At 42.0% G+C, this 14,844-nt stretch overlaps 1 long non-coding RNA gene across 1 annotated transcript; it reads right to left on the reverse strand.

Moving 5' to 3' along the window:
- Positions 1-5,523: 5,523 nt before the first annotated feature.
- Positions 5,524-11,681, reverse strand: LOC138357667 (uncharacterized). The gene is made up of 3 exons (XR_011225096.1): positions 11,604-11,681; positions 6,182-6,288; positions 5,524-5,618 (listed from the first exon to the last, which is right to left on the reverse strand). It is a non-coding gene; the product is annotated as an uncharacterized lncRNA (long non-coding RNA).
- Positions 11,682-14,844: the final 3,163 nt, after the last annotated feature.

The following is a 14,844-nucleotide window of genomic DNA, read 5'->3' on the forward strand; positions in this document are numbered from 1 at the left end:
ACACACTAGCACAGCCAGGCCTCGCCTCCACATACACCAGCACTGCCAGGCCTCGCCTCCACATACTCACCAGCACAGCCAGGCCTCGCCTCCACATACACCAGCACTGCCAGGCCTCGCCTCGCCTCCACATACACCAGCACTGCCAGGCCTCGCCTCCACATTTAAACCAACCAAGCCCACAAATACGTTAACATGGACCAGCATTACACCGTCTAACATACTCTGTCAGATGTAACAACTAAATTTGTGAATTCAAGACCAAATCTATTGTATAACACAGTGTTAGTACGAGAAAAACATTACTTACATTCGAAGCCGTGTTTTAAAATGGCGGCGGTCTTGTACTGACGCTCCAAACTGTGTGTTCGTTTGCGTATGATGAACGTGTGACAATTTACTACAACAATTATTTAATTATTCTTATTCTTTATTTTAATATTTTTAGGGTACATGAAATTTCAAACTTATTTGCACACAATAATATAATTACATTGTCATAACCTTTATATATTACGGAAAATACGATGACATGAACGAAGTCAAAGTGAAGTTGAAGTCAAAGTCATTCGCCGAACGTATTAGTCATTTTTTTTCATACATACATAGTTGATTTACAAACATAATGTTGGATTTATAGATAGAGCTAGTGCATACAATACCTAAAGCCACTATAGTAGGCCTATATAGCATTTCAGGCAACCGGGCAGTATATATGGACCCCTTACTCAAATCTCTGAATATGTTAGATATTAAGTCCCTGCACATACTCTCATGTGTATTTTATATATATAAAACGCTGCACTGTAATGTCAATCCTGACCTTAAAAGCTTCCTAGAAGGTTGTAACAGATCCCATGAGCACCACACCAGAAACAAATACCTATTTGATATTCCAAGAGTACGACTTAGTCAAACTAGAAATGCTTTACAAATCAAGAGACCTCGAATGTGGAATGACCTTCCCAATTATGTTAAAAACTGTACCTCTCCCAACCAGTTTAAGATAAATAAAGATAAATTTATAAGTTAAGAAAAATTCCACAAATCAACAACCCTGTTACTGACCCTGTATTTACCCAAGTCTTTCCTAAATCTAAACTTATCCAATTTATACCCATTGTTTCGTGTTCTATCTTGTGTTGACAATTTTAATACCCTATTAATATCCCCTTTGTTATATCTATTCAGGAAATTGTGGTTGATCTCGAACCCATTGATAATGTGACGACTTATACAGAATTTTGTAACTATATCATCAAGATTGTAACCAGCTTAGCTAAATGTAGTGTGGGGTTCAGTCCCTAAGCCCATATATGTGCCTCTCTAACCATTTAGGTTACAGGGCAAAAACATAAAAACAAAGGTAACTGCAGAAGGCCTATTGGCCCATACCAGGCAGCTCCTATCTATAACAGATAAACACTAAGTACTACCTAATTAACTCAATGTAACCTACCAACCTAACCCCCAAAATGTCAATCCATATCTTTTATTTTAAACAATGCTGTTTTGTTGACCAAATTGTATTTTTACTCTTTTTCTGTCATGTTTCTCCCACCCCTGTTTTTTCCCTTTTTTCTTATTTTTTCTCAACATAATTCATACTTTAATTATGCGGATCAGGACATCACCTGATCAAACACATCAAACATCGTTTGACCACCATCAAACACACACATTTCGTGTGTGTTTGACGCTCACTGATATGTACCAGCGTTGTTTTATATATGGTGCTATTCTATCTTACGCTTTGTTGCTCTTTTTTACCTACGGGCTCATAGAACATTCTATTGCGAAAACATTGGCACAAAAATGAATGACGTACATACAATAATAATGTCAGGACAGTGATATAATTATAAACTTTCAAAGCACTGTATCGCCCATGTGTCGTCTTGTCACCAATACTGGGTAACAGTTCCGCCACTTCCCACACTCTTGCGGGTGGGCAGCGACCATTATTCTACGTTTATATTCATATCACCGTGTTGGGAATTTCATTGCGAGTACATTGATACCAAAATTAACGCTGTAGGACAAGTGTGGAAGTGATAACAATCCCAAGAGTAAAAACATTTTGTTGCTCTTGGGCACTCACGGCGAGTCATCTACGTAGGTATTTATTGGGTGCTGGTATTCATATAACTTTTGGTGACCGTTTTTGCTGATTTTCTTCTAGAGAATGTTATTGCGAACACGTTGGTACCAAAATGAAATACATAGCTCGAGAACTAAGGTCAGGAGAGTAAAAAGAGTATACACATTTTTGTTTTGACGCTTAATTAAGGTTATTGTGAGTACTCATCGCCTGCCTAGAAACTGGAACTAGTAATTCCATCTATCATACATATCATACAAGAGGAGCCACACATCTATGGATCATCCAATAAAATCAGCAGACTTCTAGATGTTACTACTGCTCGGCTTAGACTCGGTTACAAGTATCTCTGGGAATTCTCATTATCTGCTGATGTAGACCTGACCAAATGTAAACTGTGTCAACAAAATTATTCGCACACCCTCCGTCACTATGTGATGGAGTGCGAAAAGATACATGAATTTAGAGACAATTCTATAACCAATGTTCCAGCGATGTGTCAATAGTTCATTCAAAATGATCTGCTACCAGAAATTTTAGCCAAATATCCCCAGTTTGCTAACTGTAGATAACAACTAAGTGATTGTAACCTATCCACCGCTGCCCACTGGATGGGGGACGGTGTGCAGGACAAACATATAAATTTTGATACTAGCTCTCCACATATGTCAGTTGCTTAATTTAGAACCTGTACTTGAGGTCGATCTCGAACCCATTGTTGATGTGATGACTTATATTGAATTTTGTAACTAGCTCATCAAGATTGTAACTTGCTTAGCTAAATGAATTGTGGGGTTCAGTCCCTGAGCCCATTATGTGCCTCTGTAACCCTTTCCACAACCGCCCACAAGATGGGTATGGGGTGCATAATGGGGTGGGGTGTCTTGGCCAAACGTGCCACATCAAAACCACAAGTTGACATTGAATGTGAATTAACAATGAGACAAGTAAGATTTATACTAATACATTTATACTAACTCTGTTGAGCGTTGACCATTTATACATCAAATCTGTTGATGTGAGCACTTTAGTTTAGTCTGCCGTTTAAAGAAAAAAAGAGCATATCAATGGTATATCACAGAAAACGAATTTATCATAAACTCATGTATTTGTCTTATCATATTGAACTGCATTCATATTTTTAATATATAACAATATGAATATACAAATTTCTGTAAATCCCCTACCTTGTTGGAATCTGTGGAAATGAATGAGCAAATGTGCTGGCTGAAGGCGCTGAAGGAAACCACATTGGTTTCATTTTGGATACAAATGTCCATGGAAATTCAAAATGGAAACTAATTATATAGTTGAACCTGCAGAGACGAGTTTAAGAATCTGTGTTGAGAGTGATGGACACAGCCTTCACAATTATACTTCAGAGAATGTAAACATCTAAGAGTCATTAGAAATATGTGTAGAATAATAAACCCTACATTGTTTGAGTTAGGGAAAACACCATTTGTGATATATAGATACTATAGCTGTTCCTAAAGATTCACCCTTTTTTGCACCAGCAAGATAACATATAAGATTTTAAGAGTTGACGAATGTTAATATTCTTGTTTGATAAACTGTGAACTTGAGACATAGTTAATAAGAACATATTAACACAACAAAATGTTTTCAAAATCCTTAACACCACTTTCCAGCAACTTATATAATTTATATAAATTATTTTAGAGAATAATACATAAATTATATATTTAAACATGATATAGTGTTTAGTGGAATGTATAAGGAGTCAAATTGTGTTAAAAAGAGCAATTTTTAGAAAATTTGGAAAAATACTTTTTTCTGTTCAAATTATAACTAAATGGATTATAAAGGTTTCACTCAGCCAATATATATCATTCACAATTTATTAATGAATTTTACAAAAAAACACCATAAATTTTATATTTAAACATGTAAAAACTATTTGTTTTACATTTGGAAGAAAATAATTGTAGAAAAACAATTTATAATTAAACCTTTGTGTTTGGATTTTTTGAGTAAAAGTTTCTCAAAGGCTCTCCTGCACCATTCTCAATGCAAATCATTCCCACACCTATGGCAAGAGATAGGCGAACGTTGTGTAGATGATTTGTGTTTGCTGGGAGGTGATTTGATAAAATGCTATGCCCAAGATTACCATCCGAGTGCCGGCGGGGAAGTGGTTCATATAGCCTCGGCTATCACTTCCTTATGTCCGGTCGTGATGGTCAAGCGGATTAAGGCGTCCCTGTACATACCAGTTGTGGGAGTATGGGTTCGAGTCACTTCTGGGGTGTGAGTTTTCAGTTGTATATAGTCCTGGGGACCATTCAGGCTTGTTTGCATTTGTGTTCCTCACGTGTGCCCCAAAGAATGAGGTGATTTGATAAAATGCTATGCCCAAGATTACCATCCGAGTGCCGGCGGGGAAGTGGTTCATATAGCCTCGGCTATCACTTCCTTATGTCCGGTCGTGATGGTCAAGCGGATTAAGGCGTCCCTGTACATACCAGTTGTGGGAGTATGGGTTCGAGTCACTTCTGGGGTGTGAGTTTTCAGTTGTATATAGTCCTGGGGACCATTCAGGCTTGTTTGCATTTGTGTTCCTCACGTGTGCCCCAAAGAATGAGGTGATTTGATAAAATGCTATGCCCAAGATTACCATCCGAGTGCCGGCGGGGAAGTGGTTCATATAGCCTCGGCTATCACTTCCTTATGTCCGGTCGTGATGGTCAAGCGGATTAAGGCGTCCCTGTACATACCAGTTGTGGGAGTATGGGTTCGAGTCACTTCTGGGGTGTGAGTTTTCAGTTGTATATAGTCCTGGGGACCATTCAGGCTTGTTTGCATAAATAATATATATATATATATAAATAATATATATATATAAATAATATATATATATAAATAATATATATATGATAACCATCTTTGTAACCTATATGTAACTCCCTCTTTGTAACAAAGTTCAAATAAAGCAAATATATATGTGTACATACAAAAGAATGGGGGTGGTAGAAGATAATATTAGTGTTTAGTGAGTGACCACAAGGTCTCCTCTGAATACTTTTTATTTTCTTCTCCGAGGCTATGGGTCCCCACATTGGCACCAGAGGTCTTCCTCACAAACTTTTTATATAATATATATATATATATATAAATAATATATATATAAAGGTAAAACTAGCTAGTTATACGTAGATATATGATAACTAACCAACCCTTCCAAACCTAACCTATCTAACCTATATATATATATATATATATATATATATATATATATATATATATATATATATATATATATATATATATATATATATATATATATATATATATATTATAATATATATACACACATATATATATATAGGTTATATATGGGAATCTATATGTGTCTATATATAGACACATATTGATTCTTCTATATAGACATTAGAGAAGAGTCAGCGGTACGCCATGCACCAGGCTCGCCACCATTTTCAGTATTCGTCATATCCAAGTCTGCTGTGTGATGCACATGTCTTCTTGCTTCACCACCCTGTAATGAAATATTGTTTGTTACTAATTGTTTTCAATAATACATTATTTTATTATATAATATTTATTTATTAATTAAAAACCGTTTCCATATTATAGAAAAAAAAACTAAAACAAGAATCTATATAAAACTATAGAATAGAATAGAATAGAATAGAATAATAAAATAGAATCTATATAGAATCTATATATCATATATATATTTATATAAATAAATATATATATATAAATATATATATATATATATATATATATATATATATATATATATATATATATATATATATATATATATATATATATATATATATATATATATATTATATATATATATATATATTTATATATATATATTATTATATCCTGCATTATTCCAGCCCATTATTAGAGATAGTAGCCACCTCTTATTTTGGTTTTCTTTCATTATTAGTGCTCAGAAAATTAAATATATCTACATATTTAGTCAAAATCAGTTACATTATTTTATCTTATTCATAGCATAAATGTTCTCAAAGATTACTAAAAAGAAATTGAATTAGACTACAGCAAATTGGCAAACTTTACCTTGTATCTGTTTCCACCGAGTTTGTTTGGGGCGTTCTTCAACATATCAGCAATACTTGTCTCAACATCTCTTTCAGTTGCATTAGTGTGGGTGTTGATACAGGCTTCTGGAAATTTATAAGAATTAATTAATATATATAATTATAATTCACTTTGCCATTCCCCATTCCACAGTCCTCTCGTCCTTCCCACTTCCCCGTCCCCACATCATCCCCACTATTCCCACTTCCCTGTCCCATCGTCCTCCTTACCATTTTCCCCCCCCCTGTCCTTCTTCCTCCCCCACCATCTCCCATTCACCTGTCCCTTTGTCCTCCCCAGCATTCCCCTGTCCCCACCATCCCCAACTCCCCAGTCCCCTCGTCCTCCCCACCATTACCCTCTCCTCTGTCCCCTCGTCTTCCCCACCATCCCCCCTCTCGTCCTCCCCACCATTCCAAACTACCTCATCCGATGCATTCTATAATGGTCTGATGCTTCCATCAGAAAACTGGGAACATCAAATGATCTGATATTCCCATCACTGAAAAATAAGAACAGCTAAAAAAATGAAATTAAAAAAATAAAAAAATAAACTATACTCATGAAATGAACAGTATGGTAAACAACACAGCTCAATTTAAATGCAATGTCACACAAAATTATTAAATCGAAATGAAAATAAATTGAAATCTATGAAAATTCAAATTATCAATGCAATCGGAAATATTGAAATAATATCGTAACATAATATAGTGTGGGTTGCTCTTACGTGCAACAGACGGTGCTGTTTTTCAAAAAAGGCATGGTTTTACCTGTCACAAGTGTGGCATCTATACTTATACTCACGAAATGAACAGTATGGTAAACAACATAGCTCAATTGCAATGCAATGTCACAATAACATTTAATAACAATAATAACAATAACATTTAAATATACTTTAAGATATAATCTAGAAGAAAATAAGAACATTGAAACGGTTCATGAACTCGATTTCAATAAAGGACACTATTGGGAACTTTGAAAAACAGTTAATGAGTATAATTAGACAGACTTGCTGCTAGGCAGAGGAGTAAATAATGAGATATATGGCAAATTTTGCAAAATATACGGCACACAAACATTCATACCCAAACAAAGCAAAATGCTAGGTAAGAACAAAGCAGTTGGCCCGTAGGGGAAAGGAGATACCCACAAGACTGGAATACATGTCATTAACAAGCACACAAGTACTACACCACACAACAACCGCACTACTACCAGAACTGGACGAATCACTACCAAAACAACACATTGCACATCACTACCAAAACAACACAACACAACACAAGCATTGGCAAAGAATTATAGACCAGTTGCACTAACATCCCACATAATAAAATTATTTGAGAGTGAACAGGAGTCAGGTTACTAGTTTTATAGAGACCAATGACCTCCACAATCCAGGCCAACATGGATTTAGAGCAGGAAGATAATGAAATACCTTTTACAGCTATCTCTCATGTCCTCTACTTGTACAGTACAGCTACTTGACCATTACGACAAAATCACTGAGATATGAGATAATGATGACACTAACCTCATCTACTCAGACTCCAACCCACTCATATTAAATAATGATGTAAACAATAAATTAAAAAAAAATCCACTTATTAATGTCAACCAACAAACTCACACTAAACATAGAAAGGACCTACAACATCTTACTTGGGAGCAAATCAACAAATGCAATTCATCTACAGTTACACAATGTTAACATCAGAAATAAAAAAGATGGTAAGTTCCTTGGTCTATACTTAGATCTGCCCGAAACGCTATGAGTGCTAGTTGCTTTACAAGAATGTATAACTTCAAGTCATTGTACTCTCCCCCAATGTACCTTCTTGTATATAAAGAAAAAATAAATAAATAAACAAACACATAATATATCAATACTTACTAAATTTTGTCTATTATATAGCAAAGAAGCAGGTCTACGGAAAGCTTTTCTGTTGAGTTCGAAGCCCAGATTACTCGTGGTCTCTGAAATAAGTTAAGATTATAAGTATAAAATTTATAAAACCAAATAATAAATCCGGTATTGCTCAATTTCAGATGCAGATGTACTGAATGATATATCAGACTGTCAGCATGGTATTCGATCTGGAAGGTCCAGTGTAACGAATTTACTCAGTTTCTATGATCGAGCCACAGAGATCTATAAAGAATTCTGATCAAGAAAGAGATCTAGGGGTGGTTTTAGATAGAAAACTATAACCTGAGGATCATATTAAGAACATTCTGCGAGGGGCCTATGCTACACTTTTTAACTTTAGAAATGCTTTTAAATACATAGGTCAAAAAGTTTTAAAAGTTTTTAAACCTCTCGTGTATCATGAGTGTGGAAAAGCTTCAGATGGTGCATTCAGATGATGAATATTACCTAGTTCCTTCATCTGGGAAGAATGAACACATATTTTGTGCATTCGGATGATAAAAACTAACTACTGTAGTTCAATTGATCAACAGACTGTATATCATATGCAGACTGTATGTGGATCTGCGGGCCACTCCAAACAACAGCCTGGTGGACCAAGCTCCACCAGGCCTAAAGCACAAAGTGATATAGATGTGATAGAGAAACTAGGTCAAATGGAGGAGTAGGTCTGTATATTAAACAGCACCTGACGTGCACAGAGCTACTAAACTCAATGTGGTGGTAGAGTGGTGGGGGGGGAAACATTGCAGAAAAAAACAAAAATACAATTTGGTCAACAAAACAGCATTGTTTAAAATAGAAGACATGGGTTGACATTTTGGGGGTAAGGTAGGTTACATTGAGTTAATTAGTTAGTACTTAGTTTTTATCTTAAACTGGTTGGGAGAGGTACAGTGTTGCTGTGCTGGTGAAAGAACACCTAAAGGTAAATTAAATAATGATTGCGAATCCACAAGAAGTTGACATAATAGCGCTAGAGATCTGCAATCAGGATGATAAACTTTCCTTAAAGAATTTGACAAACACTTGCTGATAGGACATGAAGTAAATGAAATGTATGTCAAATTTTGTGAAATATATGATAAAAGCACAACAAAATTTGTACCAAAGGAGAGATGCAGAACTAGGAAAAGGGGTTTGTTCAACAGAAATTGCGAGAGGGCCTGAGACCCAAACACACACAAATGGAATCAATATATACCAAGAGGCCAAACCCCCCAAACATACAAGCGATGCAAAGATGCGAGAAACAGCAGCAGCAGTAAGGAGAGGGACTTAAGGACCATAAATAAAGTGTGAAAATAGACTCGAGTAAATTTTTTTAACTACTCTCGACAGTGAAGAAAAACAAATATTCAGACGATTTTGTTAGAATCATTAATCTTACACTTTCGGTCATATTCAACAACACAAATACATACACACACATTCCTGTTGCTGTAGCAGGTGAAGAATTACACACACAGATCACAATAACGTGATGCATCAAATGGACAAATGCACAAGGGCCGTGACGAGGATTCGAACCTGCGTCCGGGAGCATCCCAGACACTGCCTTAATCGACTGAGCTACAACAGGGGTAAAAGGGTTGAAACCGAAGTTCTACTGAACTTACTGGATCCCATAGCCTCTCCGAGGCACAAACCAGGCTTTTACACAACCCTCCCCCCTGCACCCGAGCTATGTCAACAGGCCGTTCTCCCTCTTCGCCCTTACATCATCACACACAGATCACAATAACGTGATGCATCAAATGAACAAATCCACAAGGGCCGTGATGAGGATACAAACCTGTGTCCGGGAGCATCCCAGACACTGCCTTAATCGACTGAGCTACGACAGGGTAAAAGGGTTGAAACCAAACTTCTACTGAACTTCCTGGATCCTTTTACCCTGTTGTAGCTCAGTCGATTTAGGCAGTGTCTGGGATGCCCCCGGACGCAGGTTCAAATTCTCGTCACGGCCCTTGTGGATTTGTTCATTTGATGCATCACGTTATTGTGATCTCTGTGTGTGATGATGTAAGGGCGAAGAGAAAGAATGACCTGTTGACATAGCTCGGGTGCAGGGGGAGGGTTGTGTACAAGCCTGGTTTGTGCCTCGGAGAGGCTATGGGATCCAGTAAGATCGTCCATCCTTTCCTCCCTAGAATCTGGATGTAGCAGGTGCTCAATTGTCAAAAGTGAAAAAATTTGGTTTGTCTTCCGAATGCACCATATCGGTAAATTTTTACAAGATCTATTATTCTAATAAGGGTTTGATAAAATACAGTAGACTGCCTACTGGTTTTTGGTTGCCAGTTTCCTCAAGTTAATTTCCGTGATTTACACACAAATTTATATACATACATATACATATACACACATATATATAATATATATATATATATATGTATAGATATATATATATATATATATATATATATATATATATATATATATATATATATATATATATATATACATATATATATATATAAATAAAAAAACAAGTAAATGTAAATAATTTTACCTTGCACCTAGATCCACCAAGCCTGTACGGCGCGCGTTTCAGTACTTCGGAAATCTAGAACTATCTAGAATCTCTAATCTGCAATTCTGCAATGAAACAATACATATTATTGCACTTACCAAAACATGGATGAATGTAGAAAATACAGAACTATTAGCTGAATATCAAATAAATGGATTTAATCTATTTCACACAGACAGATATATTAGATATTATATTATATTCCTTTCCTCCCTAGAATCTGGATGTAGCAGGTGCTCAATTGTCAAAAGTGAAAAATTTGGTTTATTTAACATACACGCCAAAGACCGGCTTGGGAAAAAAAAATTCGTAAAACCCAGGGGCCATAGACCGGCTTGGGAAAAAAAAGTTCGTAAAACCCAGGGGCCATAGACCGGCTATGAAAGAAAATTTGAGAAAACCCTGGGGCCATAGAACGGCTATTTAATCCCCTTGAACGGATAATCATCTGTATCAAACCTTATTACAGGTAAAACCAGTAGGCAGTCTACTGTATTTCATCAAACCCTTATTAGAATAATAGATCTCGTAATAATTTTGCAAAAATAGTAGCATTTACTATTTTTAAAAGATTATTAAAAAATTTACCGATATGGTGCATTCGGAAGACAAACCCAATTTTTCACTTTTGACAACTGAGCACCTTCTACATCCAGATTCTAGGGAGGAAAGGAAGGACGATCTTACTGGATCCCATAGCCTCTCCGAAGCACAAACCAGGCTTTTACACAACCCCCCCCCCCTGCACCCGAGCTCAATTGTCAAAAGTGAAAAATTGGGTTTGTCTTCCGAATGCACCATATCGGTAAATTTTTTAATAATCTTTTAAAAATAGTAAATGCCACTATTTTTGCAAAATTATTACGAGATCTATTATTCTATAGAATAATGCATATAAATAAAAAACAAGTAAATGTAAATAATTTTACCTTGCACCTAGATCCACCAAGCCTGTATGGCGCGCGTTTCAGTACTTCGGAAATCTAGAACTATCTAGAATCTCTAATCTGCAATGAAACAATACATATTATTGCACTTACCAAAACATGGATGAAAGTAGAAAATACAGAACTATTAGCTGAATATCAAATAAATGGATTTAATCTATTTCACACAGATAGATATATTAGATATTATATTATATTCCTTTTCTCCCTAGAATCTGGATGTAGCAGGTGCTCAATTGTCAAAAGTGAAAAATTTGGTTTATTTAACATACACGCCATATACCGGCTTGGGAAAAAAAAGTTTGTAAAACCCAGGGGCCATAGACCGGCTTGGGAAAAAAAAGTTCGCAAAACCCAAAGGCCATAGACCGGCTATGAAAGAAAATTTGAGAAAACCCTGGGGCCATAGAACGGCTATTTAATCCCCTTGAACGGATAATCATCTGTTTCAAACCTTATTACAGGTAAAACCAGTACCCAGCAAACAATTTTAGGTTGCCACAACATATCTGGAAAGTATTTGAAAGTATTGGAAACGTTTGTTTTATCGTATCAGATACGATATTGTGTGTGGACTTAAATAGGTTTCCAAAACTTATAACCAAGACATATGTATCTAACACTAATTTGAGATGTTGTGGCAACTTTACACTCCTAACATGAGTCATTCATAATCCATTCATATACCAATATGAATCTCTTATGAAAGGTTTGAGCCAATAAACTGAACCCTTTTTACATCTTTGTGTTTAAAGTTAAATTTCTTGAAATTAAATTATATTTTATATTATATTATTTTTATTATATTTTATATTATATTATTATTTTCAATTTAAATATTAAAACCAATTTAAGGGTAAAAAAATCTAATAATTTATATTTCTTTTATTATTTACTAACAATTATAATTATTTACTAACGGAGAGAGGGGAGGCTGTACGGCAGAGAGTGGCGGCTGTGGCGGACAGTGGCGGCGGTGGCGGATAGTGGCGGCGGGCGGACAGTGGCGGCGGGCGGACAGTGGCGGCGGCGGGCGGACAGTGGCGGCGGGCGGACAGTAGCGGCGGTGGCGGACAGTGGCGGCGGGCGGACAGTGGCGGCGGTGGCAGACAGTGGCGGCGGTGGCGGACAGTGGCGGCGGGCGGACAGTGGCGGCGGGCGGACAGTGGCGGCGGGCGGACAGTGGCGGCGGGCGGACAGTGGCGTCGGGCGGACAGTGGCGGCGGGCGGACAGTGGCGTCGGGCGGACAGTGGCGTCGGGCGGACAGTGGCGGCGGTGGCGGATAGTGGCGGCGGGCGGACAGTGGCGGCGGGCGGACAGTGGCGGCGGTGGCGGATAGTGGCGGCGGGCGGACAGGGCGGCGGCGGGCGGACAGTGGCGGTGGGAGGACAGTGGCGGCGGGCGGACAGTGGCGGCTGTGGCGGATAGTGGCGGCGGGCGGACAGTGGCGGCTGTGGCGGATAGTGGCGGCGGGCGGACCGTGGCGGCGGTGGTGGACAGTGGCGGCGGACGGACAGTGGCGGCGGCGGGCGGACAGTGGCGGCGGCGGGCGGACAGTGGCGGCGGCGGGCGAACAGTGGCGGCGGCGGGCGGACAGTGGAGGCGGCGGGCGGACAGTGGAGGCGGCGGGCGGACAGTGGAGGCGGCGGGCGGACAGTGGAGGCGGCGGGCGGACAGTGGAGGCGGCGGGCGGACAGTGGCGGCGGCGGGCGGACAGTGGCGGCGGCGGGCGGACAGTGGCGGCGGCGGGCGGACAGTGGCGGCGGCGGGCGGACAGTGGCGGCGGCGGGCGGACAGTGGAGGCGGCGGGCGGACAGTGGAGGCGGCGGGCGGACAGTGGAGGCGGCGGGCGGACAGTGGAGGCGGCGGGCGGACAGTGGAGGCGGCGGGCGGACAGTGGTGGCGGCGGGCGGACAGTGGTGGCGGCGGGCGGACAGTGGTGGCGGCGGGCGGACAGTGGTGGCGGTGGCGGACAGTGACGGCGGTGGCGGACAATGGCGGCGGTGGCGGACAGTGGCGGCGGTGGCGGACAGTGGCGGCGGTGGCGGACACTGGCGGCTGTGTCTGGCGGGCGGTGGCGGGGTCTGTGATGAGTGGTGGCGGCTGGCGGTGGTGGGTGGTGGCGGCGGTGGTGGTGGGTGGTGGTGGCGGCGGCGGCGGCTGGTGGTGGCGGCGGTGGTGGTGGGTGGTGGTGGTGGCGGCGGCGGCTGGTGGTGGTGGGTGGTGGCGGCGGTGGTGGTGGGTGGTGGGTGGCGGCGGCGGCTGGTGGTGGTTGGTGGTGGCGGCGGGTGGTGGTGGGTGGTGGCGGCTGTGGTGGGTGGTGGCGGGCGGTGGCGGGCGGCGGCGGCTGTGGTGGGTGGTGACGATCGGCGGTGGGGGGGGGCTGGTGGCGGCTGGCGGTGGCGGCTTGCGGTGGCAACTGTGGCAACGGGCGGTGACTGCTGATAGCGGGCGGTGGTGGCGGCTGGTGGCAGGTGGTGGTGGCGGTGGTGGCGGCTGGTGGTGGCGGCTGGTGGTGGTGGCAGCTGGTGGCGGTGATGGCGGCTGGTGGTGGTGGCAGCTGGTGGCGGTGATGGCGGCTGGTGGTGGTGGTGGTGGCGGCTGGTGGTGGTGGCAGCTGGTGGCGGTGATGGCGGCTGGTGGTGGTGGTGGTGGTGATGGCGGCTGGTGGCAGGCGGTGGCGGGCGGTGGCGGCTTGTGGCGGCTGGTGGTGGCGGCGGTGGTGGGTGGTGGTGGTGGTGGTGGGTGGTGGTGCCGGCTGTGGTGGGTGGTGGCGGTGGTGTCGGCGGCGGCTGTGGTGGGTGGTGGCGGCGGCGGCGGTGATGGGTGGTGGCGGCGGCGGTGGTGGTGGGTGGTGGTGGCGGCGGCGGTGATGGGTGGTGGCGGCGGTGGTGGTGGGTGGTGGTGGCGGCGGCGGCTGGTGGTGGTGGGTGGTGGTGGTGGGTGGTGGCGGCGGGTGGCGGTGGTGGGTGGCGGGTGGCGGCTGGTGGTGGGTGGTGGCGGCGGGTGGTGAGTGGCGGTGGTGGGTGGCGGTGGCTGGTGGCGGGTGGTGGTGGGTGGCGGTGGCTGGTGGCGGGTGGCGGTGGCTGGTGGCGGGTGGCGGCTGGTGGTGGGTGGTGGCGGCTGGTGGTGGGTGGTGGCGGCTGGTGGTGGGTGGTGGCGGGTGGCGGGTGGCGGTGGTGGGTGGCGGTGGCGGGTGGCGGCTGGTGGTGGGTGGTGGCG

This window comes from Procambarus clarkii, chromosome 79, assembly GCF_040958095.1.
Source record: "Procambarus clarkii isolate CNS0578487 chromosome 79, FALCON_Pclarkii_2.0, whole genome shotgun sequence".
NCBI classification, from domain to species: Eukaryota; Metazoa; Arthropoda; class Malacostraca; order Decapoda; family Cambaridae; genus Procambarus; species Procambarus clarkii.